Consider the following 24,808-nt stretch of genomic DNA (forward strand, 5'->3'; position numbering starts at 1 on the left):
CAGAAGTTAGAGTGACATCATCCCATCCATATGTACTGTCATCCCTGATGCTGGGCTGTCCTCCCTCTTTGTGGTCCTCATGCATAGTTCAGAAAAGACCACTAGGGGGCAGACTCATGCCTGCTATTCCATCAGCCCAGTAGTCCTGTACTTTCCCATGGGACAGCCTCATGTGTGTTTGATGTATATTTGTGTATGAACTTATAATCGCCTTCATCAACAAAAGTACACATCTGTGAGTTCTGTGTAAGCCATCTACATGACACTGCTAGCTTGCCGTGGCAAAAACAGAGGTCTTTCTTTCAATTCATTTCAGTGGGCGTCCGCAACGCAGAGAGAGAGAGAGAGAGAGAGAGAGAGAGAATACTTTGGCCGAACGCTGTTGTGCAAGAGAGCAGGGAAAACTTCATGGAAAACGTGGAATTGCCGTTACATAGACTTTAACATACTGTGGGTACAGTAAAGAAAGTTAGCTAGGATGGTGAGGGACCACAGAACCATCAGCAACTATTATTACTTAGATAATAGTAATTCAGTGAAATGGCTGTAGGGCTTTTTACGGCTTTATGTCAGTTCCATGAAACCTTGTGAGGACTAAAACAACTCTGGTTTTATCTCCGAAAATACACAGAAGCTGATTATTTGTTAAATGAATTCTTTTAGCACTAACAGATGGTGTTTTGTGGCCAAAACCTCCCATGAGTTGAATGAAGTCATGGAAGTATTAGTACATATATGTCAGTGGCTTGTTTACCAAACTGTATGGGTGTGATAATGATCTCAGTGCTGTTCAGTTTCTCTGTAATATGGCTCTGTCGTGAGTTTCTTTTTTTTATAATCCCGTATAAGGAGCTGGAGTCTGTTCTCAGAGCAGTTATCTGTTTGATTTCTGCAATTTAAAGAGAACCTGCAATCAGGGACAGGGCCAAGTCTGCCTGACTGATTTGTTCAGATAAATGTGTCCCCACTGCCCCTTCACCACCACAGTGAACACATTGACTTTAAACTCAGTCCTCTCAGCTCTTTTCACTTTCCTCCCTCCCCGTCAACCCTCTGTCAGCTTGTTATATCTTTACCCACCCCACCTTCTTTCCCTCCTCTCTTGCAAATTTCTCTGAATCCCTCCATCCTGGCCTCCCAGCCCTTATGAACAACTGCCCCAGACAGCTGGCTTTAACAGCTGCTTGCCATCTCATTTCTGGCCTATCTCCATCTGGGCAAGCTTTTTTTTTTTCTCTTTTCATATCTTTTTTGTAAGTTGGCCTTTCTGTTTCTAAATCAGTCTTTATGCTATATTTGTGTCACCATTCTGCAAAAAGTCCTGAAACCAATCCAGAGTTTTGGATGGTATTTATGATGCCCCTAATTTGCTCTTGTAGCCTCAGTTTGCCTGCTAACGTCAGTAAGTAACAGTAAGTAAATCCTCCCAGGAAGAAGCTGTCATTTGTATCTTTGGATTTTGCCAGTAACAGTTAACAAAATTGCTATTTTCCGCAGCGGCATCTGTTGTGTTATCAGTGTTTCTTTGTATTTCTTTTGCTCCATTTACCACTGTTACCTCGCGCTGAGGACACCAGCATTCATCTCCATTGCCTCAGAATGAATCCCATGTGTCATCTGCACGCTAATAGCCTGCTCTGAATCGTCTTTTGTCCATCTGCTGATAATATGCTGTAATCTTTCCCGATTGCACTCTTTGGCAGGGAAATATTCTCTGAGCAATGGCGGTAAAGGAAAGTGAGGTAATGCACAAACAGTCTGAAAAGTTGGAAACAGAGGCAATAAAAGGTAGACCTGTCTGAAAAGCACCTGCATTTTGACTCAGGACATCAGATATCAATATCGTCTGCCTTATAGATTACATGTATGGACGGGGGGAAAAGATACAGTAAAACACATGGTCCCATTATATTTTAAACCAATTGTAATACAAATGATTGGCAGAGCAGCTTTCATTATAAATTGTCTCAAACTGGCATCGTAGTTGAGGGATTGAGCCATCAAACAAGCTGCTGACCCGAAAGACCTTTTGTCCTGTTGCTAATGTGCAGTTGTTGGTATAGTAATTTATCTAGCCTTGCTGTGGGCTGTATCCTGTGTTTTTTCTACTCGGGGTGGCACAGGGTAATCGGGCTGGGAGATGGTTGCCACCGGAGGCATGACTGCACACTTGCTGTCTATAATTCAAACTGTCGCGCTGTGCTGTTTGATGTCGAGCTGAAGGATGGAGACACTGGTGAATCTTGCGGACACCCATGGGATAGGCATGCCTAATCTCTGTCTGTCTCCATGCAGACATCACACTGCTACACAGTATGGATTTGTGTCTTTTGGTGCTGACAGCCGAGAGAGAGAGATGTTCTCCCAACAGTAGGGACACAAAGCATTTTACTATCAGGCCTGTCGGGACATGGATTTAGATTAGTCTGAGATAAATATTTAGCTTTCAGTGAGGATGAAATTCAACCTGGGACTCAGATTTCAAAGTTTTGCACTTTTCATGGGAGAATAGTCTGACTAATCTGTGAGCAGATCCATTGGAAGTAGTCTGTCAACCTGTTGGGTGTTAAGCCTGTAGTTTGTAATAGGAACATCTTTGGCCACTTGTGGGCAGCGGAAACAAGTTGATGTGATGTGATGTGGTTTTTAGCAAACAGACTTTTAAAAAACATTTAAAATAAATATTTAATATTCACCTTCTTTTAGCTCTGATTTTAGTGGTATTCATAACTATGTTTTCATTTGTGTAAAACCATTCTGAAAATAAGAATCATTGTGTGTTTGTTACCTTAGCTACCTTAGAGTAAGCCTTTAATGTCTACAGAAGGAATTAGTCCATGGTGTCGCTAAATGATGTTTCTACAGTAGCCCAGAATGGACAAACTAGACGCTGGTTCTACATAGGGTCTTTCACAAGTTCTCGTGCCTACTGTAGTTTGTCCTACATCCTTGGAAGCGAAGCGAAAATTCAGTTGGATGCGTTCTACAACTCTCTCTCTTTATTTATGCCACTAAATCCTACACCCTGGACATTTTAAATTGAATTTCTCAAGATTGTGTAAATGCTTTGGTTGGTAGATAATTAATTAAAAAGTTGAGAGTCCCTCTTAAATTTTTCCCTGAATCAAACAGCCTCCCTGGTCAATCAAAACTCCCTTTTGAATCAGTCAAAGGCAAAACACAAGTTAGAAGGACAGAAGTGCTGACTGAAAGCTACATAAGAAACATGAGGAGCTAGTTAATCAATTCAAATGATTGACTTTGATTACTTGTAGCAACATCTCCTACAAGCCCAAACAGTCTCACCATGAGTTCCATTTAATAGTTGTTTTGGAGCTTTTGATTATATGTAGAATCCTCTCAATCTCAGCCCTATGTACGATGAAATGAAGAATGCATAGTGAAAATTTACGCTGAACTCACATTCATTGTTTAACGTACACAGTTGAAACAGCAAACCTAACTTTGCACTACATTTGACTGTAATTTTAGATGGCTACTTTTCAAAAAAATGTAACCAGTAATTCAAGAATACATCCAGTTTAATGACCTCATGAGAAATAAGATATCATAACTCCACATTCAAATTCAGTGCAGCGAGTCCTGTTTTGAATTAGTTTTGAGTTATTAAATGACGGATAAACATATAAATAGCTGCATATCTTGTGCTCTTGCCTGTCACATATTTCTTAAAACCCCAGAGGTGAAGAGGACAAAGAAAGGACTGACTAAGACGACGAAATATGTCGTATAAGCCAATTTCACATTGTCTGTGAACTAAAAATGGGTGTTTGTTTTTCTTCTAAGCTGAATCACCGGATGACTTTCTAAAATAGTTTTGACTACTGACTACTAATGCTAGATTTATCTACCAACTTCCTCCATTACACATACACAGTCATTTAGAAGAAGTTTAGCATGCAGGCTCCAGCTGCCATACCATTTATTTTAAGTATCCTGTTGCAAGAATTAGTTCACTCTGACCAGGTGAAGAGTCACAGGTTTTCTCCAGTCCCTTTTTCGTCCTTTCCAGTCCTCATTCATCCTTTAGAAGTAACCTTTCAGCCATGCTAGTAGCATAACTCTAGGGGTGACAATGTTGGGCTGTTGGTAGATCTGCCATGAAATTTTCTACAGACATTCACAGTCCCCAGAGGATGATTCTCAATTTTTCCTCCATCGTCACCAGCAGGTTAACATTTTTGGCTTTTAGTGAAACATCCTGACAATGTTTGATGTATTGCCATGTAATGTGGTGCAGATATCCACAGTGCCCAGAGGGAGGATTGCTAAAGATTGTAGTGATCTCCTGCCTCTTCCTTCTGCACCATCCACAGGTCAAAATCTTGTAAATTGCGTGAAATATCTCCACATCTATCAGAAGGATTGACGCAACATTTGGCACAGACATTTATGATTCTTGTACACAAGACTTGAGTGATCCCCTGACCTTTCCTCTAGCACTAGCATGACATTGACATAAGGTTTTGAGTGAAATGTCTCAACAACTATTCACTGGATTGCCATGACATTTGGTGCACACATTTATGTCTCCCTCAAGATGAATTATAAAAACTTTGGTGGTCCTTTATCTTCACATGTAGTGCAATCGTGAGGGCAAATGTTAGCAGCCAGTGAAGGCATATTAGCATCTAGCTTGGATTGCTGTGTCTAAGTTCAGCCTCCAAGTATTGCTAGCATGGCTGTAGTCTCTCCATCTTGTTTTGGTCGTACTTCCTGTCCCTCAGAGATTTTTATAAATGACTTCTGATGATCTGTTAGATCAGATATGTTCAAAGCCACTCAGGTATGAAGAGGTATACTTAAGTACTTCACGCTCAAGCCAGATTCTTCTAATAACATCCTGATTACATTCCTTCTTTGATAGTAGCCGGACTTGAGTTTTGGGTGTGTCTCTGGCATGCCGATGATCCTACCAGGCAAACTTGAGCCTCAGCAGACAGAGGCATGGATCCTATCATGGCATCTCGCAAACCATCCATCACATCAACCCCCTATCTCAGTGTCTTTGCGGACCTCATAATTGAAAGCAGGCTGGCCGATAGGCCCTTTTCCTTTTTGGTTCCCGGGCTGTAGATTAAAGAAATCAATAGCGCCTGGTGCTCCTTAAAAAGCACATGTGAAATATTAAATGCTCTGGCCACTACACTCGGCTTTCAGCTATCTGACCTGGGGAGGGCCCTGTGTGGGAATAAGTGCTCTGAGAAACAACCCCTGCCTCTGTCTCCTGCACCACGCAGGCCCGGAGCATGGCCATATCACTGCTGCACCACAGCTGTCACTGTTTGTATATTTGATATACTGACGAATGCCGAGGAGGAACAGGTGTTGCGTATTAGTGCCACTATTTTATTTTACCCCCGCTCAGAAAAAAAAAGTGGACTGCAGTCCAACAGAGTTGTCAGCGTGTATCATCGTAATATATATCAATCTGACTTTTCATCTGAGCTTTGCCTTCACAGTTTTCCTGAGGAAAAGGAAGAGGCACAGAAAGGGGAAAAAGAATGAATGCGGTTCAGGTGGACTGACCCCAACGACAGATCAGAAACACGAGAATGTCTTTGAACATCGATATTTTTCCATCCCGCTGTCTCTTCTCAGTGATTTCTGTTGGACTGTATTGAGTTTGTAGGAATATCAACTACAGATGGAAACTTCTCTGTATTTAGTTTTGACATTTGTGTGCCATATTTTTATCAAATTGATATTATTCCACCAGCCTATCTGATTTGTAATGATCCCCCGGACTTAGACTGATTAGCCTTTTTCTGCACTATATTACATTTGGTGTCCCAGCAGTAAAATTTAAGTTATTTGAACTGCACATAAATCTGGACTGACCAAACCACGAGTTTACATTGCGGACATCCTGACTGGATTTTTTAAGTCTACGCATGCTTTCTTAACCTACTGCCAGTAGCTTAACCAAATAGATATTTCATCATGGGCCATCACTCACACATCAGCTTGTATTTTCTGCTTAACATTTTATGCCTCCCTTTTCTGCGCAGAGACTGTTTTAATCCCTTGCCATGTGTTTGCCTGCAGAACACCATTTGGCTTCCCTCGCCTCATCAGTCTTGGTTTGTGTGTGTGAAATAGAGAGTGTAAGCGAGTGAGTTGCTTCACTGCATCTTTCCTTGGTTGTTTAGCTCTTCAGACAAATCCCCATGGACAGGGCCCCGGTTCCCCCACAGAGAACAGCCTCATTAGGATTTGTTGCACAAACCGGAGAATGTTGACTGGCTGAGAGAGCAACAAGGCATTCCCTCCTAGGGACACATGTTCCTCGCCGCGGCCTGACCCCGCAGCTCTGGGCCTTGTCGAATCATATTTGGCTCATATGCCTCCCAGTCAGGGGCTCGGTTACCCCCTGAACACGCCTTATTCTTCTTCACTGAGGCCTGTATGCAAAACAGAGCTGAAGGTCTTCATAAATGGACAGCTTGTTCAGGCACAGACGACTGATTCTGCTGTTCTGCAGTTATCGCACCCTGTACTGTTACTCTCAGGCTGCCAATTTAGAAACTCTCAGAGAACTCAGTACAAGCTGCACTCAAGCTCATTGCATCTATTGAGCAACATTTGCATTTAATTATTAATTTAATAATTGCATTTTTTTTCTTAGAACATCTGATCAAGAAAGCACAGTAACAATACCAAACACACATCCACATATACTGACATCAATTCAACGTGCAATGATATAGTGTAGAATATTAATAAAATGAACTGTTTCCCTCCATTATTTACACTTTCCTTTCAGGTAAAGCCTACATTTCCATCCTTAATTATATTTGTGTTCAGTTCCCAGAACTTGACAAAATCTTTCCACTTTCCTTTAGCAATGTAATATCAGACCAATACAATCCAAAAGCTGCCTTATCTATTCTCCAACCATTCATGATGGTGCATCAGTACTCTTCAACACATTGCGACAGCCCTCCTCGTTCGTAGTCCAAAGTCGAGGAGTTTAATCTGTTTCGATGTCTGTATTAAGTCCTTGGGATATATTCCAAGCACACAGAGTTTGGTTTTAAGGGGACTTTGGTATCAAACATTTTATATAACATCCAAGTTTTGGATCTTTGGACATTCCCATATTTGCAGTCCTATTAAATGTTGTTGTAAAACAAAAATTTAAAATCAAACTGGAAAGAAGTTTCTTGTTTTGCTAAACTATAAATGCCTGAACTGAAGAGGAAAGTCTGTTAAAGACTGTACATGGTTCCTTTTCTGGAAATGGCCAACAGTGTTGTAACTGTTTATTCAGTTACTGAAATGTGCAGCATAGATTGAAACGTTAAAGTCACGCCATGATGTGCCATTGTTAGACAGTTGAAGCTATTCAATTACTCAGACAAGCCAACCAATCTACTTTATAAGTTGTGTTCTGTTTATCACATCCTCTCTTAGTCGTCTCTGCCTGATGTAATATCATTGTCATTGGTGTTTGGCATTGACCGTCAGGAATCTGATTAAAAGGGGTGGATAGTTAATGAATTGGCAGAGTGTAGCTCGTCTTGGGAGTGTATATGGACACGGTCACCTTCACTTTGGGTTAGCATATGGACAAAAACAAAGAACCGAAGGAGAGTGTTGCCATAAACAAACAAAAATTCTGCGTTAGATGGAGTGTGTCGTGCTGCATAATAAGAGAACAAAGGAACAGAGCTCTTGATTGTGTGTTTCAGCATTGTTGAGTCATTCCCATCTCTGCCAGCTCTGTTTTTCTGTCTCTTGCCCTTTTCCATGTCTGTCTGTCACTTTGACTCCCACCTCTGTCCTGTTTCTCACAATACAGAGAGGATATAGTAATGGCGCTCTGTCAGCCCATTAGTGTTGAACGGTTGAAAGGGCTCGGCCCCAAAGGAACCTATGTGAGCCAAAGTTTGAGTAATGTTGGACATATGGAATATTTAACTGTCCACTGAGTCTCAGGGGCGCTCTCAGCACCTTGCCTCTGATTTCCTTTGTCTCAGTCACTTAACATAGTTGATCCTTTTTCCTCCAAAAAGATGAAAACATTTACAGTAACTCAGCCCAGATTTTCTAATGTTGTCTCTTTTGTTTTTTATTGATAAAGAAAGTAATTTCCTGATGGCTTTTATACAGTTTTACATCACAAAGTAGAGACAACACGCACCCCAATAACCATAACTCCAACAAAAATCAAGTGATGACATGTTTTATTGGCCGCATTGAGAATTTAGTTGACGTTGGCATATAAAGTTGGATTCATATTCTGTCAGTAAGACTATGATTATATTGATGGACAAATGTGGATCCTGCCAGCTGGCCCAGCGATAGGTGGAGGGTACAGCTTGCTTTCGGACCAGGTTGTAATTGAGCACATTTCTGGTCAGTCTGTGCTGAATGTAATCACTGTGGAACAATTAGGAAATAACTTTTTATTTCGCTGATTAATCGGCTTAACTTAGGTTATCTAAGTATCGCTACTTCTGTACTTTCGTATAGTATTGAAAGAACCAAAGCAGATCTGCTATCAGATTTTAAACTCGAAGCTGGACAAATGAAACAATATATTCAGTGACTTTTTCTGTACCAGCATTGTGTGCAGGTAAACCAAAAAAAAAATCTTATTTTGTCTGCGTTGACCTGTTTTTCTTTTTGTTGTGGTATCAACACAGGTATTGAAAATTGTTTTTGTTTTATACTAGTATTCTATCAAAGGTTAAAACCTTACTAGTGTGGACACACAATGTTCTTGGAATCCCTGATGGTATACGTTTGAGGAGGGAGGAATGTGGATTTTGGTGCTGGATTCATTCATCGGCACTCATTAATTATTGAGTCTTGTTTATCTTTTCTTTTTTTCTTTTTTATTAGTGGCTCTCATAATTTCTAATTTTGTGGCCAGAAGCTTGCACCTGTTGGCAGCTGTATGGTGTTACATTAGGGGGTGTCATTAATTGGGATCAAACAAATCATTACTTTCTTTGAGGCTTTGGGCAAAACTTGTACTGTTAGAAACATGTAAAAGAAATGAAAATATGGCAGCAGTTCTAAGATGAAACAATATAATGCTTTGCTCTTGTACTGATATAACTAGTCAGCACATCATCTAAAGCAAAAGAACGTAGCTTAGTAAAGTCAGAGAATACAGTTGCGCCTCACACGGTGCACCATTAACCTTCTCTAAGCTGATGGACAGGACAAGTCAGAATTCCCCTAATACTTTACACCAAATTGCACCACACAGCTTAATCATTGCTGACAAGCCTCTGACTGTGTCACCGCCCACTTAGCAGATTCCTCATGGCCAAGATATTAAAGTGGTGCAGGTGAAGGAAAATTAATCGGTATGTTATCATCCTGAGTTACCATTCACATTGGCAAATACTGAGGGAAAGAAATGTTTGAAAATGAATTAATTTAAAAGATCAGACAGTCCCCTGTGTCCTTTCAGCACTTTGGGCCTACGGGCTCGATGACATAGTGTTTTAGAAAACGGCAGAGGTGATATTTTGACATTTTTATTCTTCTCAAAGTCTTTCTGTTCTGAAAATGTCACTTCCCGACTGACCTTCTCTGTGAAAACTTTTGTCATTACTCATTCTCCTAACACAGCGTCTGCATTATGTGAGTGAACCCTTTGCTCCTTAGTTCAGTTTTTCTGACACTGCAGAGACTCATAATACCTGAGAATGTGCCCTGCGACAGAGCCGACGGAAAACTGGACCTTAACAATCACAGATGGAGAATTGGCCTATTCAAACCCCTCCATAGAAAAAGCGTTTTCCTCCTCTGGCCTCTTTCATCACTGCCAGGACGTTGGTACATTCAACAAGTGGTTTGCCATGAGATTTTGCTTTACGTCATGCTTCCTGTGCTACTTCTCCAGGAACAATGATTTTCAGGCGTGGACTTTATCATTGGGTAAGGTAATCACACACAAAGATCAACCATTTATTGCATACTGCTGCTAGAAAACTGAATACAATGAACTGATAATAAGCCTGATCAGCCACCATTAGTAATCAATACACATCAATTAATCAAACCAACCTCAGACAACCGTACCATGCTTAAAAGTTACCTAGTATTTCTGTAGTGTTGACAAAAAGTTAACAAATAAACATTAGCAGTATGAATTAAATTAAAGCTCCCTGTTCCGCCTGGGGAAAACATTACACCAAACTCCCTTTAAGAAATAAGATATTTTGATAATTCTTTATGTGACTGTAAAAACACATCACTCTAGAAACACAATATAAATTATGTCATATGATGACAGTCTACTTGTTAATTCAGCATCATTATAATCTATAAAGATAAATTGTATACTTGGTTTCCTGCTTCCTGTTTGCACAACTGAATCAAAGCCATGCTAATATTCAGTATAACGACACTCCCTCTCGTGTGATATTGCCCAATTGTATTATTACTGATGCATGAACATGCAAAGTCTGATTTTACTGTTATTCTAACAACTGTATGCACTGGAGGCAGTCTAATCTATAATGGTGCACCATATTTTATCATTTCATATAATTTTCCTTTGTTTAAAAACTTTATCTGGTATTAATAGTTTTACTTGAATATAACATATAGTACTTGTTTTACAAAGGCCCATATTCTCAGTTACAGAGAGTGGATAAATAAGACATGACGGAGGCCCCATGACGGAGGCCCCATGAGCTTTCCAAAGGCCCCCAATTTTCTAAATCCACCCCTGATGATATGATGAACACATAGTCTGGAGAGGCCCTCTACATATCAGCTTCAACACTGAGGCCAGATCTTGACAATATTTATATAAATTTTAACCTTCCCGTGATAATTACCTCACAGAAACAAAATGTAGCTGATGCATTTTCTATTGGGTGGAGTTCAGCTTCGTTAGGTGTCCATTGTAGCACGGAGCTCGTAGATTAAATAGGTCTCAGTGTGATTGTATCTTCAGAGGAGGCTGTGCTCCCAACACCATCATCGTTCATGTTTATTATATATGACCGTTTTTAAGAGGGAGTGCACAGATTTAGTCCTTCCTCTGACACGCGTCTCTTTCACTCTGTCTTTCTCTTCTTCCTCTGCTGTATTCTATTGAATGGCGTCCAGCAGTCTGAAACCTTAATTCAATAAGAGATAAATTGGAAAAATGTGCAAATGTCAGGCATATTTTGGGCTCGCTGGCCAAAGGAACATTTTGAGAGTGCATTTCGTACTCCCCTTTTCAACCCAGCTGCCCTCTTCCCTCCTTCATTTTCTGTCTCTGTGCACTGTAAATCGTCTCAGGGTTCCATCTGCTTTCTTGCCATAGAACAGTTAAGAGACTGTTCGTTAGACTGACACAAACCAGAGAGGGTTCATGAGGGTGGGAAGGTGCTTCCAGGGAAGGGAAGGGAAGGGAAGGGAAGGGGAAGGAAGGAAGGAAGAAAGAAAGAGAGCAATCTTGGCCCTGGCCCAAGCCACTGACCCTGTAAGGCCTGTTGTTTGGGTCACAATACAGAGGTGGATGGATGGGTACAGATGGAGTGATAGATGGTGGAGGGTCAGCCTTGGTGATCCATTTCTTTAGTTTCAGACCTTTTTGTGTAGCTTAAGGCCATCCATAAATTGGACTAAAAGGCTGACTGTAGAGCTGCTGCCAAGCAGAGCGATTTAACATGCCTCCCTCCCTCTCTTCAGTTCTGTCACTTTCTTTCAGTTCCCTCCTTTTTCCCTGCATTTGCTTTTTTACGTCCTTATCTTAGTCTTATCTTGCAGTGTCCTTCTTCCTTTCCTCTGAGAAGTAGTCGAGATCCGCAGCCAGGATTTCAGAGCTCATTTAGAGATTTTCATCCATTTTCCATAACCGCTTATCCTCATCATGGTCGCAGGGGACTGGAGCCATTCCCAGCTGGCAGGGTGCACCCCGTGAGAGGCGGGTACACTCTGGACAAGTCGCCAGTTCCGTTGTGATTTAACTGTGTTTAATTTAAGTAACGCTGAGATTCCCGTCTGTTTTTGTTTTACACTTTAGCCTGCTAGAGTGGAGCCAGATCATTTTCTTTCTCAGCCAGCGAGTTCCTCAGCCTTCTTCCATATGGATTAAAATGGACAAAAAACATGTTCACTACGCTGCATGCCAGTGTGATAAAGTCATATGGACACACCTGCGTACAAACAATGACATATGGCACATATATGCATATGGTACATCAACATTAAGTGAACTACAGCAACATTTGGCTTGCATTTCCTTGGCAGCCAGGATGGAGCACACTGAATAGGAGCAGTGCTTCAAAGCTGTCTTCAGTACGGCGTTTCATTAATGTTTTGGAATACTGGTGGACGCAGCAGCCCCACGAACAGAGCGGCACTCTGAGTGGGTGACCCTGGCCAGTCTCAGGTTAGGGGCTGTGGGGGCTGAGGGTTCTGGCAAAGCCGGCTGCCTGGCTTCTGTGTTCGGGTATATTTACTAATGGCACTCACTGGGGTGCTGGCAACTCCTCAGTCCCCATTATATGGTCTCTGTGGTCCGCTCTGCATGACAGTGCTGGGTAGAGGCAGGATATGCGGAGCTGTTTGTAACACAGGCCTGTTAAGGCCCCTGTCGCTTTTTTTTTTTGTTTTGTTTTGTTTTTTGTAACATTGATCTTTTCTTTTATTGCAGTTTAATTCTTCACATTACATTACATTACATTACATTTAGCAGACGATTTTATCCAAAGCGACTTACAGAGGAGGACATAAGCTGAGAAAGGTGTAAAGGAGCACAGAATAGTTGTTAGTTTTGTTAGTTTTGTTAGGCAGGGAAGCATTCTCGAAACAGAAAGGTTTTTACAAGTTTTTTAAAGGTAGAAAGGGATGTTGCTGTTCTAGTAGCCGTTGGTAGGTCATTCCACCATTTGGGGACGACCACAGAGAAGAGTTTAGAGTGACCTCGCTTTGCGAGAGGCGAGGGTACATTCTTTCCTGCAACTATCAATTATCTTTTTTAATTAATTGATTATCTTGTTGGCTCACCAACAGTCCAAAACCAACAAACGTCAGATTTATACAACAGGAAAAAACTATTTTTGATATTAACATTTCAGAAGGCACAATCAGTGACTTATTGTTTTTTTGGCTTTAAAAATAACAAATGATTCATAAATGATCAAATTAATTTTCACACATCGTACATTGTCTGTGTCAAGTTAATGAAACCAGTATTTCTCCATAAAAACAGGCTCTGGGGTGTTTCGTAACTTACGACAAGTTAGTTGTTCCTGTTGTCTTAAGAAACTCAGGCCTATTAGGACATGTGGCTGGAAGCCAGACAGCCTGCTCTCTGAGAGCATGAGAGCCCATACGCATACAGATGAATGCACACAACTCTTGGCAAGTCTTACGTCACCCTGTAGGACTCTACTGTTGATCGTCCCTGGCTGCCAGCAGAGACACGAGCCCCCTCACAGGATGTCCTCAGCTGTCAAGGCCAACTCCAGAGCATTGCATAGTGTTTGACACACGTTGGTGTGTGTGTGTGTGTGTGTGTGTGTGTGTGTGTGTGTGTGTGTGTGTGTGTGGTGTTCCTCTCCTTGCAGTCTTTGTATGTGAACACATACTCTTCATTCGGTTGTGTGTTTGAAGATGAAGGGTCGAGGTTTCATGACGTTAGATGTTCCTGTTCTGGTCTGTAGCTGACACAGTATGCTCGATGTTTTAACTTTTCAAGTTTCCAAGTAAACTGTCCTCAGAAGAAAAAACAATACGCTGTACTGATATCGAAAGTCACAATCTTTGTAGCTTTCTATTCTACATTCTGATTATAGATTATGATCATTTTATATAAAATGCATGCTTTAGACTATTGGTCGGATAAAACAAATATTATTAAAATGAAAATGTTAAAATTAATTTCTAACTAACTTTTCATGGATTTAATAATATTATGTTTCTGTCTTTTCTGCTATGAGTAGCTCCAGTTATGATACATGATGATGTGATGCAGAGCCTGAACATTACTGGGCTTTTGGGAGTAAGAAGATAAAACAAATTTAGAAACATCAAATCAAATTTATCAGTTAATATTCTTTCTATAAATAAACACACTTCTTTTTCAACGATCCATAAAACACTTGACAAGTATATGTAATGTAGGCAGGATATTTTACAGTTAATTTAAAATAAAATAAATGTACAAAAAAAACTTAATTAGAATATAATTAATAATAATAATAATAATAATCACTAATAATTAATAATTATTATTATTATTATTTTATTATTCTTATTCTTATATTATTATTATTATTAGTATTATTATATTTTTCTGCATTATGTTCTGTGTAAAAATAAATAATAATTATGTGATAGATCAATATCAGATGAATGTACAGTATATTGTTTGGGCTGTCGTGTGATGTCTTGTGGGACAGTGCTTTCCTTTATCAGTAATTTTCTAATCATTACTCTTGCTAGCATATTAAGATATACTATTTTATATAAATATACTGAACTACAAATACAGCAGAGAACATGCACATATACAGAATTCTAACTACAGTGAGAGATTAGATTTATTTGGCTCTACAGTATGTAATTACAACACAGCATAAGAAAACACAGGATTCACTGACAAATATCTTTTGACCATGTTACAACTATCAGCATCACTGTATAGCCATTTGGTTTTTCTTTTGTTTGTTTTCTTGCACATAATAAACATGAATATATTTAAGTTTGTTTTGTTCTAAAATCCTAGCCCAACAAGACCAAAGTGGTCTGATTGCCCGACTACCTCTGCCACTTAGATAGCTCGACTAATAAGTTATGATTGAGGTGACGTGCAGAGAAGAATAGGGATGTGTGTCACTTTGCATTCTCATTAAAACTTTATCAGAACACGTTTGTGGGTTGAGGTAGAAACTGCTTGATAGTTATCGCCTGGTTTTTATATAATCACAGGCAAATTATTCTTTACTAGAATCTAGAAGAAAGTAGTATTATGTGTGACTGATGTTGGACTACGAGCCTGCTGACAGATTGCATGTAGAAATACAGTTTGCTCTCCTACAAGTCAGAGTGCAGTTGGTTCTGGTCATTGTCGGCTGTCAACAATACTCTGGCAGGTCAGACCTGAGCTGTGCCATCTCTGCTGTTACCGTAAGCACAACGGATTTATAGATCTCTGGAGACTCGAGCCCGCTGCTTCATTTGGTGGCCTTTTAATAGTGATTTGTGTGAGTTTTGTCTCTGGGGTCAGTCGCATTCTCATTTATTGACTAAAATGTGGTTCAGGTTAATGTTGTGATTATCCCGGCATGTCATGAATCGGTGGATATTTGAGTGACATCGCTTTTAGTCTAATTTACAGCTCCCACCCCTTCTCCCCTCTTTGCTTTTCACTTTTCGGTGATGCTGTCCAGTGGGAGAAGCTTTGAAAACATGATATATGGCTAGATGCTGATTTAAGATTTTGGAGCAAAAGCAGACTCACAAACTACACAGTTTTCATATTTCATTTGCTATATTAAAACATTGGCTTAGCTCTGACATGCACATCTGTGTCTTGTTTGGGTGTGTAGTGTTCCCAGAACACTGAAGCATAATGCACTTACTTTTAGTTGAAGTTTACTTAATAGCTTAATGACAGGGAGTTATTTCTCCTGATTGTCATTAATTCTTCAAATAATGGCTTATTCTTGCAAACCTGCTGTCACGCTCACTACTCCTTCTCGTACACTTCCATCACACCCTTCCTCCTTCCATCCTCTCTTATTAGAGCAACAGAACTAGCTTTGTTTTTGTAATAATCACTTGGGCCTAAATCACATTTCCAAAGCACGGAGGTCACAACAACTTCCCCTTTGGGGTTTGATTTAAGTGGCACTTAGGCCCGCTACTGTAGCTAATCACAAGGATTTATAGAGTGCATCACCAAGGGGCCGGAGGACCAAGGAATGTTTGCTGGCACCCTGCTGCAGGTGTTACAAACCTCTTTTCTTTCGTCCTGTCTTTCTTTCCCCTCGTCTATTATGGCTGCTGATGGAAGGCAGCTGGAAGACTTTGGTTATTCTCCACTTGTTTGGTTAAAAAGGGGGTTCTGTTGGTGGAACATAATGCTGGCGGCACCCTCCGCCTCCTCCTCCGGTCGCCGGTCACTCTCCAGTCCGGAAAGTCCTCCACGTAAAGCTTTCATAATTACATTGATCTTGAGGGGGCCTTTTACGACCTGCTGACGCATTCAATCACATTTCAGCATGGCCCCTGTTAAGGGCTCCTGTGTTTTGCATATTCCAAGTTCATGTCCAACCGTTAGCACTTCTTGTGTTTCTGGTAATTGGGAGTTTTCACATGGCCCTGAAGGAAAGGGGTAAAGAATGGAGGATGTAAGGAAAGGAAGAAGGAAGGAGCAAACAAGAGGAGGGGGAAGCAGTGTGGATGAACTCAGAGGGGGTTGTTGCTCTATTGAGACTGTCAGAAACTCCAGAGGCATGTACTACAAGATCCAGATGTTGTAACCCCCTAACATACACCCAGCCCCATTATACTCATGTCTACTGTACATAACCTTAGAGATGGATTACGTTGTATCGAAGGCATTACAGCACTCTTGGACAGCTCTTGTGTTCGCACCATTGGCCATGGTGCCTCTCTGTTTTGTTTTCCAGGCTAAATACAGGAAGTCATTATTAGGCTTTGCCTTATCCAAGGAAACATATCTGTTCCCTCGCACCCCTCCCTCCTCCTACCCTCTTTGAATTTCCACCGGATCACGTCTTTGGTCTGGTTTGAGTGAACGCAACAGCGGGCCAGAGCTAATGAGCTTGCTGTGATCTAAGAGCAATGCCATCTATAGGCATTCACCCCAGCCTGTTCCAAATGCCAAACACCTAACCTGGAAACAAGAGGGAGTGGTAGTAGAAAAGTTTCACATCAGAATGTTAAAGGGGCCTTATTTGGAGTTTTTATATCTGATCATTTGGCATTATTTTGGCATTGAGATGTGCAAGGAAGTCAAGATCATTTCTAACATGAGAGTGTCGATCCAGGAAGATGGATGATGAGGTTATATGAAAGTGAGGGGTGAGACAGGATGATCGTTCCTTACGCTCGCTCACCTTCCCCACTCCTCTTTTTCCTCCTAATCCCCCTCCTCCTCTTCACTAAGTAACCTTTGGCATGAGAGGTCAGCTTTGTGTTCCAGCAGGATGACCTTTGGTAATGAGAAGGCAGGTTAGTGGGCGACCTGGAAGAGCTTTGTCCGCCTCTCCTGGGAACACAAACAGTGACAGTACTAAGGCACACAGGAACAGCTGCAAGGCCGCCGCCGTCTTGTGTGCTCATGCCTGCTCTGATGCCCATTTGTCATTTCGGTGGAAAAACAGAAACATAAACAAAAGCCAGACTGATTCTCCTCAGGTGTCAGGCCACTCGCTTCCCAACTTTACAGATTCCACGAGCTTTGTTGTTGTCTGAAAATTGACCTCAGCTGAGGAGTTAACTTTGCAAATAGTTTTCATGTTAATAATTAATTTCTTTATCAGATTCAGATCTTTATCATTTCCTTGGCCTCGCCAGTGTCCTTGTCTGATCTTCGAGGCAAATGCTGTGCCCTGTTTCCAAGAAACCAGCTCTTTTGTTCTTTAGAACTCGTTGCCTTCCTTCTTGCACGTCTTTATCTGGCTAAGATGTTTTAGTAGCACTAGAGTGAATGATCCACCCACAAAAGATTGAGGTGACAGGTGTGCATGTGGGTGGATGTGCACTTGCCTGCACATGTGGGCATTCATCTGTGTTTTTTACTGCCAACACTTGGGACAAAGTATTCCAGAAGTCTGTAAAAGTCAGTTCAATACGGTGGCTTTTACACTTTGTAATGGGATTAAAACTGAGAGCCGACTTGATTCTAAAGTTCATTCATCCTTTTAAACAACAACGCCCTCATCCTGTGATCGTTTAATTTGTTAAGTCCACATTACCATAGCCTGTTATGGTCTTGCTGTTGCCTTTTGCAACTCTGTCTATACGCCGCTGCTTTCATCACTGCAGATCTCCCATGTTGATATCCCTATGTCATCTGATACAGGCTTCATTTTTTTGTTGCCTTTTAGAAACTGGCTGGTCCCGTATGAGCTCCTGTGTGACTTTCAGAAGCAATTTACATATCTGGCATGAAATCGAACAGCTGAAAAAAGACCCAAGCGGAGAGAGGAGTTGGGTTGATGCTTCCTGGCTGGTATCCATGAAGTACAAAGATTGCTTATCTACTTGCGCAGCCCATTCCATTTCTTTCTTTTCTTTTTTTTTTTTTGAGGAAAAATGGCATCCTTCAATGCTCTTTAAACTACACATAGTACTTTACTAGCATGTATTCATGACATATCATTCACCCGCCAGTGGAAAATATCAGGGAGGGCCAGAGAGAAAGGGAGACTGTGCACAAATGGCAAAGCGCCACAATAATTCTTGGCATTGATCCCCTATTGAACAAGCAAAGTTTTCTCAAGGCTGCTTGAGTTTGAGTTGATCCCATCGCAGAGAGAGCGTGCTCTGGCTTTTCACGCTTTTCATTTTGTACTTGAAAGCGGTGCAGTTATGAGGCCACTTTGATGCCTTACAATTGGGAGAGCCTCCATTTGTGCAGAAGGAGAGCGTAAGCCTTCAGGAATCCTATAGGCACAAAATAATCTTTGAAAATAATAAAGGAGCGGGGATTAGGGTGTGTTCAAAGATAGTCGGTGTCTTCACATGAATTTATCGTCTTGATAGGCAACGATCGGGTGCCGCTCATTATTCAGACAAAACAAACAAGTGATGAGTGATGGGCTTTCATCCATGTTGAGTCTGAGGTCACTGGAAAATATAGTTTCATGGCTGATTGAAAGTGTTTCCATGTATGAATGCTTCGTGCCGTTACATGTTTGCTACTTGTTCTGAATAAATGGTTAGGGAACAGTCGTGAGTGTACCCTTCAATATAGGAACACCAGTCTATAACATGTCTGCAGGATAATGGCTGACCTGGAGCCAGAAGCACAGGCTCAGCGCTGTCTTGTCTGTCTGGAGATGGCTCTCGCTTGGAGGAAATGAGTCTACGATACACAGGCATTGCTCAAATTCCTCCCCTTGTGTCATCGCCGCTAAAGCAAATAGCGGCTTAGGGGAAAGGATTCTGCCACTGAATCAACAGATTGTTTGTGTCTTTACAGGCTCAAAGGGAACATTTTCAGAATTGTAGAAAGGTAGGAATTTGGGGAGCAGTTCCTTTTAGCCTAAGCCTATTATTGTAAAACCAGTGACTTGAGGTTTTGATCAGCCCTTTCCATGGAATAGTACTATTTTCAAAGCTGCCTTTACACTTAAAGTTTTGGAGGGAGAATTCTGGACTTGGATCCCCAGAATTTGATTGACTCTTTTGGAAAGGGAAGCAGACAGTGACTCGAGCCATTGGATTAATTGGTGCACACATACTTGACCGGGCCTACCATTGACCTGGGGTAGATGCGAATTAATTAGTGTTGGTCAGGATCTTCCTGGCACAAAATCAGTATGCAGGCCCAGGCCAAACACAGTCATTTTACATGTTTAAGCAACACTGAATAAGTTGGAGGGATAAAGACAAAGAAAGTAATCCATATTAGCACTTCTTATTATTCTGAACCCCGGGAGTGTGGTCCTACTTTTGATTTGAATTGTTCTTTGAAATGTTTATACTTATCATCTTCCTAGTTATCCCTGTTACATACTTATTATCTCTCCCTCTCCTTCAAAGTTCAACAGCTTCTTCTTTTTACTGTCCTCCACTGTACTCTACCCAACATGCTGATGTTTTCTTTCCTGTAAGAAACCTTTTGATCCCTGTAACATAAAACCCACACAACAACTGTCTAACGCTTGATATTTGCCTCTTTTGAAAGTTCATTTGAATCCTCAAGAATAAACATGTAAAGTTTGCTCTTATATACATTGTACACACTTTACCTTGGTGTGTCCGCATCAGTGACGTAAAACCAGATTTATTTCCTCGTAACACAGACCACATGGGACACACAGTAAAACGCTTGATATTCACGGAACAGTCATATCTGAATGGAAAGAAAACAGCAACATGTTTTTGATTAAAAACTCATTTTAGTACTTACATTCTTGCCTTTTGTGAGTCAAACATTTTGAGGATTTGAGCCATTGTTTCTCCCAAGGCAGCTCTCAATAACATGTTGTCTGTGTGTAAACTATTATATAGTTTTAAATAATTTAGTTGTCTACACGTTCACTGTTTTCGACAGGGAGACTGGGGAGGAACTTTGAGCCATTACGTTGGGTAAAATAGGCCCCTCTGACCCGAGCTTGTTGCTCTAAATTGGCTAAAAGCCCCTCCTCTCCTCATCTGTCCATATTTCACCTCCCTCTGTGGCTACCACTCTCTTCATCTTCGTCCTATCGACACACACCTTGGTAATTGGTGATGTGGACCATATGTTGGGTTTGAATGGCCTTCTGTTCTGTAGAGCTATTAGACATACGCAAGTACATATTATAACTTGTTATTAGGCTACCTTTACCATACTGGATTGGCGTCACAGACAGTTCTTTCCCTTCTTCGAAGAGCTTTATCTTCTCTCACCTAACATGTCAAATCATCACCTGTAACGTCTCCTACAAGTGCAAAATACTCCTTACTATACTATGAGAGTGTTGTTCTGTCAGTTTGTGTAATCTTCACCATTAAGTGACCTCCTCAGACCTTATTAGCAGACCGAGGACCCAGCAGAGGCGTAACCTTTCAGCTGGAGGGTCAGCATGTTATAAATAGAGAGCTGAAGGAAAAGGACTTGCAGGTTTACTGTTTGTTTGGGTCTGCGTGGTTTCTGTTGTTGTCCTGTACGTGCGCATTGCATCCACCAGGCTCGCTGAGGTCTGAGGAGCACTTTGTGAACGCATTCTCAGTCTTTCTCTCAACTGCCTTCACTGCCAATTAAAATAATTTCTCTTCCATCACTTGTTTTGCAGGCGAGTCTCTGCGGCTGGAAAGTTTTGAACCGCTTGTTTCCAACTGATTTTCATGGAAAATTAGCAAGTTTTTTTCCCCCCCTATTTAAGAAACAGATGCACCCATTGTAGTAGTTTTGCTTTCTACATTCTTGCTACTCCTCCAGTTTTTTTTTTTTTTTTTGTTGGTCAAGGCTTCAGTCTTGACTGTAATTGTGATTGATATATACTGAAATAAATCCAGTAACAGATGAATATCATCTTTGCATCTCTCTACAGATTTACCTGTTTCTGTGAGGAGTTCTGAGAGTCTGAACGCATGAATAGATGCAGAGCATGGTCCATTGTCATCCGACAGGTAAGACATGGGACACAGTGTCAACAAAGCAAAGCGTCATGCTGTAGATTTGTTTCCATAATGCACGTCACACAATTCACACTAGCTTTGACTGAGAATTGACAGTCCTTCTTTTATGGCCTGAAAAGTTCCTCAAGGTGAAAACAGTGTAGACTCTATGAGAACATGGATAAAGGTTGTAGACACACAGAGAACCATCTCACCTGCAGAGCTGTCAGTCTTCAATCAACCCCAAAGGTCACGTTACCCCGCTGCACATCGAGCTCCACAGGCTACCTGTAGCAGCCCACATTCATTTCAAATCATTAATGCTGACTACGAAGTAGTCTCCGGTTCTGCACCCACCTACTTGAATTCCCTTATACAGGCATATGTGACTTCACAATCCTTGCATCCCTCCTATGAACGACTGCTGGATCTGCCACCCGCTTGCTCAAGGCAATCCAGACTTTTCCCGTCCGTTGTTCCCCTTTGGTGGAACGCACTACCAGTTCCTACCAGATCATTGGCGTCCTTCTCTACCTTCAAAAACCTCCTGAAGACCTCCAGCTCTTCTTCTCCACCACTACCAACAACTGGACATGCTAAATGTACCCCCCTCTTGAACTGTCACAGTACTTATTGCTGCACTAACATGTCCTCGTCACACTGTACCTTGACTGTTTCCCTTTTTTGTGAGTCTCCTTGGCGTCAGCTAAATGACTAAATGTCCTGGTTTAAAGGAGGAAGTCTGGAGGCTGTGTCCTGTTATTTATTGATTTGTGGGCACAGTTAAGGAAAACGCTCTGCAAAACATTTCAATAGAAGTATTAATAATTCACACATAGTGCAAAAGTATTTTTATTCTGACAGCTATTTGCTTTGAGTCATTGACTTGATGAATGACGGGTCATGTAGGAACAGTGTATGACTCACCACTCCGAGCTTTAGACCTAAGTATTCACTAACAAAAAGCCAGGACTAAAGCAGGGCTTCTGATTTGTTAAATGATTCATTTACTATATTTTATTCGTCCAAGCTGATCATTTCCGTTTGATGTCATCACGTCAAAAGCCTTTGAAGAAAGCAGTTATAACAAAGCCAACATGAAACTCATCCTCCCCTTGGCTCAGTGCTGTACAGACTAGTACTACCTAACAGTCGGAAGTCCGTATTAATCAGTGTACCTTGATCCCGAGCAGCCTAATAAAGAAAATATGCAGGAGAGTTAGGCACCGAGCAGTAAAGCAGTCGTTCCTGGTCCCCCCCCCCGTGCCTCCGTCTGGCGAGTCCAGACAAGCCTCCGGTTAAAGGTGAGGATGTTTGTTCTTCACCTCGCTACAGCTGGGTCAGCTAGCAAGGTAAACGTGTTTACCCACGGCTCACAGCTCGCCGTGCCCTCACAGACCTTTTAAGATGGAGTCATAGTGCAGAAAGTATCCAGAGAACATGCGTCTGTCAGCCGCCTTTTTAATGTGTTTTGGATGCTTCAGTATGACCCGCTCATTTTGACGTGCAAATTGAGTGTAATTTTACTGTCCAAACATGCTTGTTAGATGATTTGCGGTTATAGCAGTGTGTGATGGTGTATGACTGTTCACACATTATCCCCACCAAGAAAAATAGTATCAACAGTTCACGGCAAACTGTGTCCCTTTTCTACCTCGTCCAACACATGACTTCATGTTGAAACTCAGCACAGCCGTGCACGCTCAGGTTATCACCAGCACACACACACACATGCACACACTTCTCTCACTAACCCAATTGCTCTTGACTTGGTTTCAGACACACACAGACACACACACACACACACACACACACACACACACACACACACACACACACAAAGACACATTTCTCTCTCATACTCACTCAATCTGTCTTTCTGCTTCGCTCTGCCCTGACCTGCTGAAAGCCTTTCAGGCCTGTGTCAGTCAGCCAACAACTCTCTCTGTTCAGAGGCTCAGCAGGTTCAAGTTGGACGCCAGTCTGTCCTCCCTCTTCTCCTCATTCCTTCACATTAGCTGCCTCGTCATGTTAAGATGTAGGAAACACACACCAGTTTGTGTGCAACTATGCGTAAAATAGATGTAGACAGTGTTCGCGAGTATGTTTTGTGGTTTTGTTCTTGTTTGTGCACCTTTTTTTTTTTTTTCATGCGTGTGTCACATGTGTAAAGGCTCGGCTGCGTAACGTGTGTGTGCCTGGATTCATTTATGATTGTGTGTGATCATTGCGTGTGTGTGTAATCGTGGTTGAATTTGGAGAGCGGCTAGAAAAGAGCAGCTGTGGCTGCTTTGTAACATGGACAGCGTCTGTTGTTGATTCTGCTGGACTGGAGGCTTCGGCGCTGCCCGGCCCAGCTTCTCCTGCGTGCAGCTGCTTGGACTCTCCCTCTAATAGACTTCACAGCCTTTGAAAAGCTTTTCGGAGCCCAAGAGGAAATAAACACTGACCTTTAGTCCAGGGCTAACTCCACTGAAGCCAGCTCAGAAAGTGGAAATGTGCAAATAATAATTAACTATTTGATTTTTCAGTGGCGTGGTGCTCAGCAGTGTTTGGCTCTTTAAACTCGCCGTACATGTTAAATCAACTTGAATTATTTTCCTCTGCATGTGTTCTCTCTCTGAGTGTCATCATTTCCTACAGGAAACTGTGGTCATAATCAAGTAGACCAAAATTACAGTGATTAACATAGTAGCGGTTGCATAAGGGAAGTAATTTGAGGTACTTAGTAAAAGAGCTAAAAAAAAATAATGCGACCATCAAATTAAAGTGATGTTAGTAGATTTATTAACTTGATTCAATGCAGGGTGATGTAGAATGCTCCACTCAGAGCTGATTGGATCCTACAGTGCAGCCATCAAACAGTTCAACGCAGGGTGTTTGCTACAATGTATTGCAGTACGATGCGACAGGTCCAGAGCGGATGGCTCAGCTGGTACAATACGACGTCAATGCAAAGTGCTGCTGCAGGGGCAATACTGGTGGATTCATTTGTGACATGAATGCTGTATTTTATCTTGCAATCGTTGCGATCAAAGACCGTTGTAAAATTAACGCGTTAAAAAAAATTAACGCAATTAACGCGGTTTTGTTTACTTCCGGTGGCGGCCGCCATTTTGGATGTGGCAAAGTAGAGCTTTGTTTCCCAGATATATTAGTGTGTGTGTGTGAATGGGTGTATAAGAGGCATTAACTTAAAGCCCTCACGGAGACTGCGCCCTGGGCGGTCGCCCACATTGCCCACAGCTAAAACCGGCCCTGCTTGTATTAGTTTACGGGCAGATCTGCCACATCCAATATGGCGGACATGTTAACGTATCGCAGCAACGGACCAACCTGCTCAGTGAGGCGTCTATGTATATATGTCTATGATCTATCCTAACTAAAGGAGAGTCTGTGGTGTAAAGATGCATAAGGACTTTTAGGGGGAACATTTCATTTTAAAAAGTTGCCCGATGGCTCGTTGGACAAAAACAAGGCAATTTGCACAGTTTGCAAAGCCGAATTTAAATTCCAC

General features: G+C 41.6%; 1 protein-coding gene across 3 annotated transcripts in view; it reads left to right on the forward strand.

The window, feature by feature from the left end:
* The window catches only part of disp1 (dispatched homolog 1 (Drosophila)), an 82,929-nt gene that overhangs the window by 6,743 nt on the left and 51,378 nt on the right, over nt 1-24,808 (forward strand). For all 3 annotated transcript variants that reach the window (XM_027283983.1, XM_027283982.1, XM_027283981.1), the window contains exon 3: nt 21,225-21,303. The gene's annotated coding sequence lies outside the window, so the exon portion shown is untranslated. The remainder of the gene's footprint in view (nt 1-21,224; nt 21,304-24,808) is intronic.

Source organism: Larimichthys crocea, chromosome XI (genome assembly GCF_000972845.2).
Source record: "Larimichthys crocea isolate SSNF chromosome XI, L_crocea_2.0, whole genome shotgun sequence".
Taxonomy (NCBI): domain Eukaryota; kingdom Metazoa; phylum Chordata; class Actinopteri; family Sciaenidae; genus Larimichthys; species Larimichthys crocea.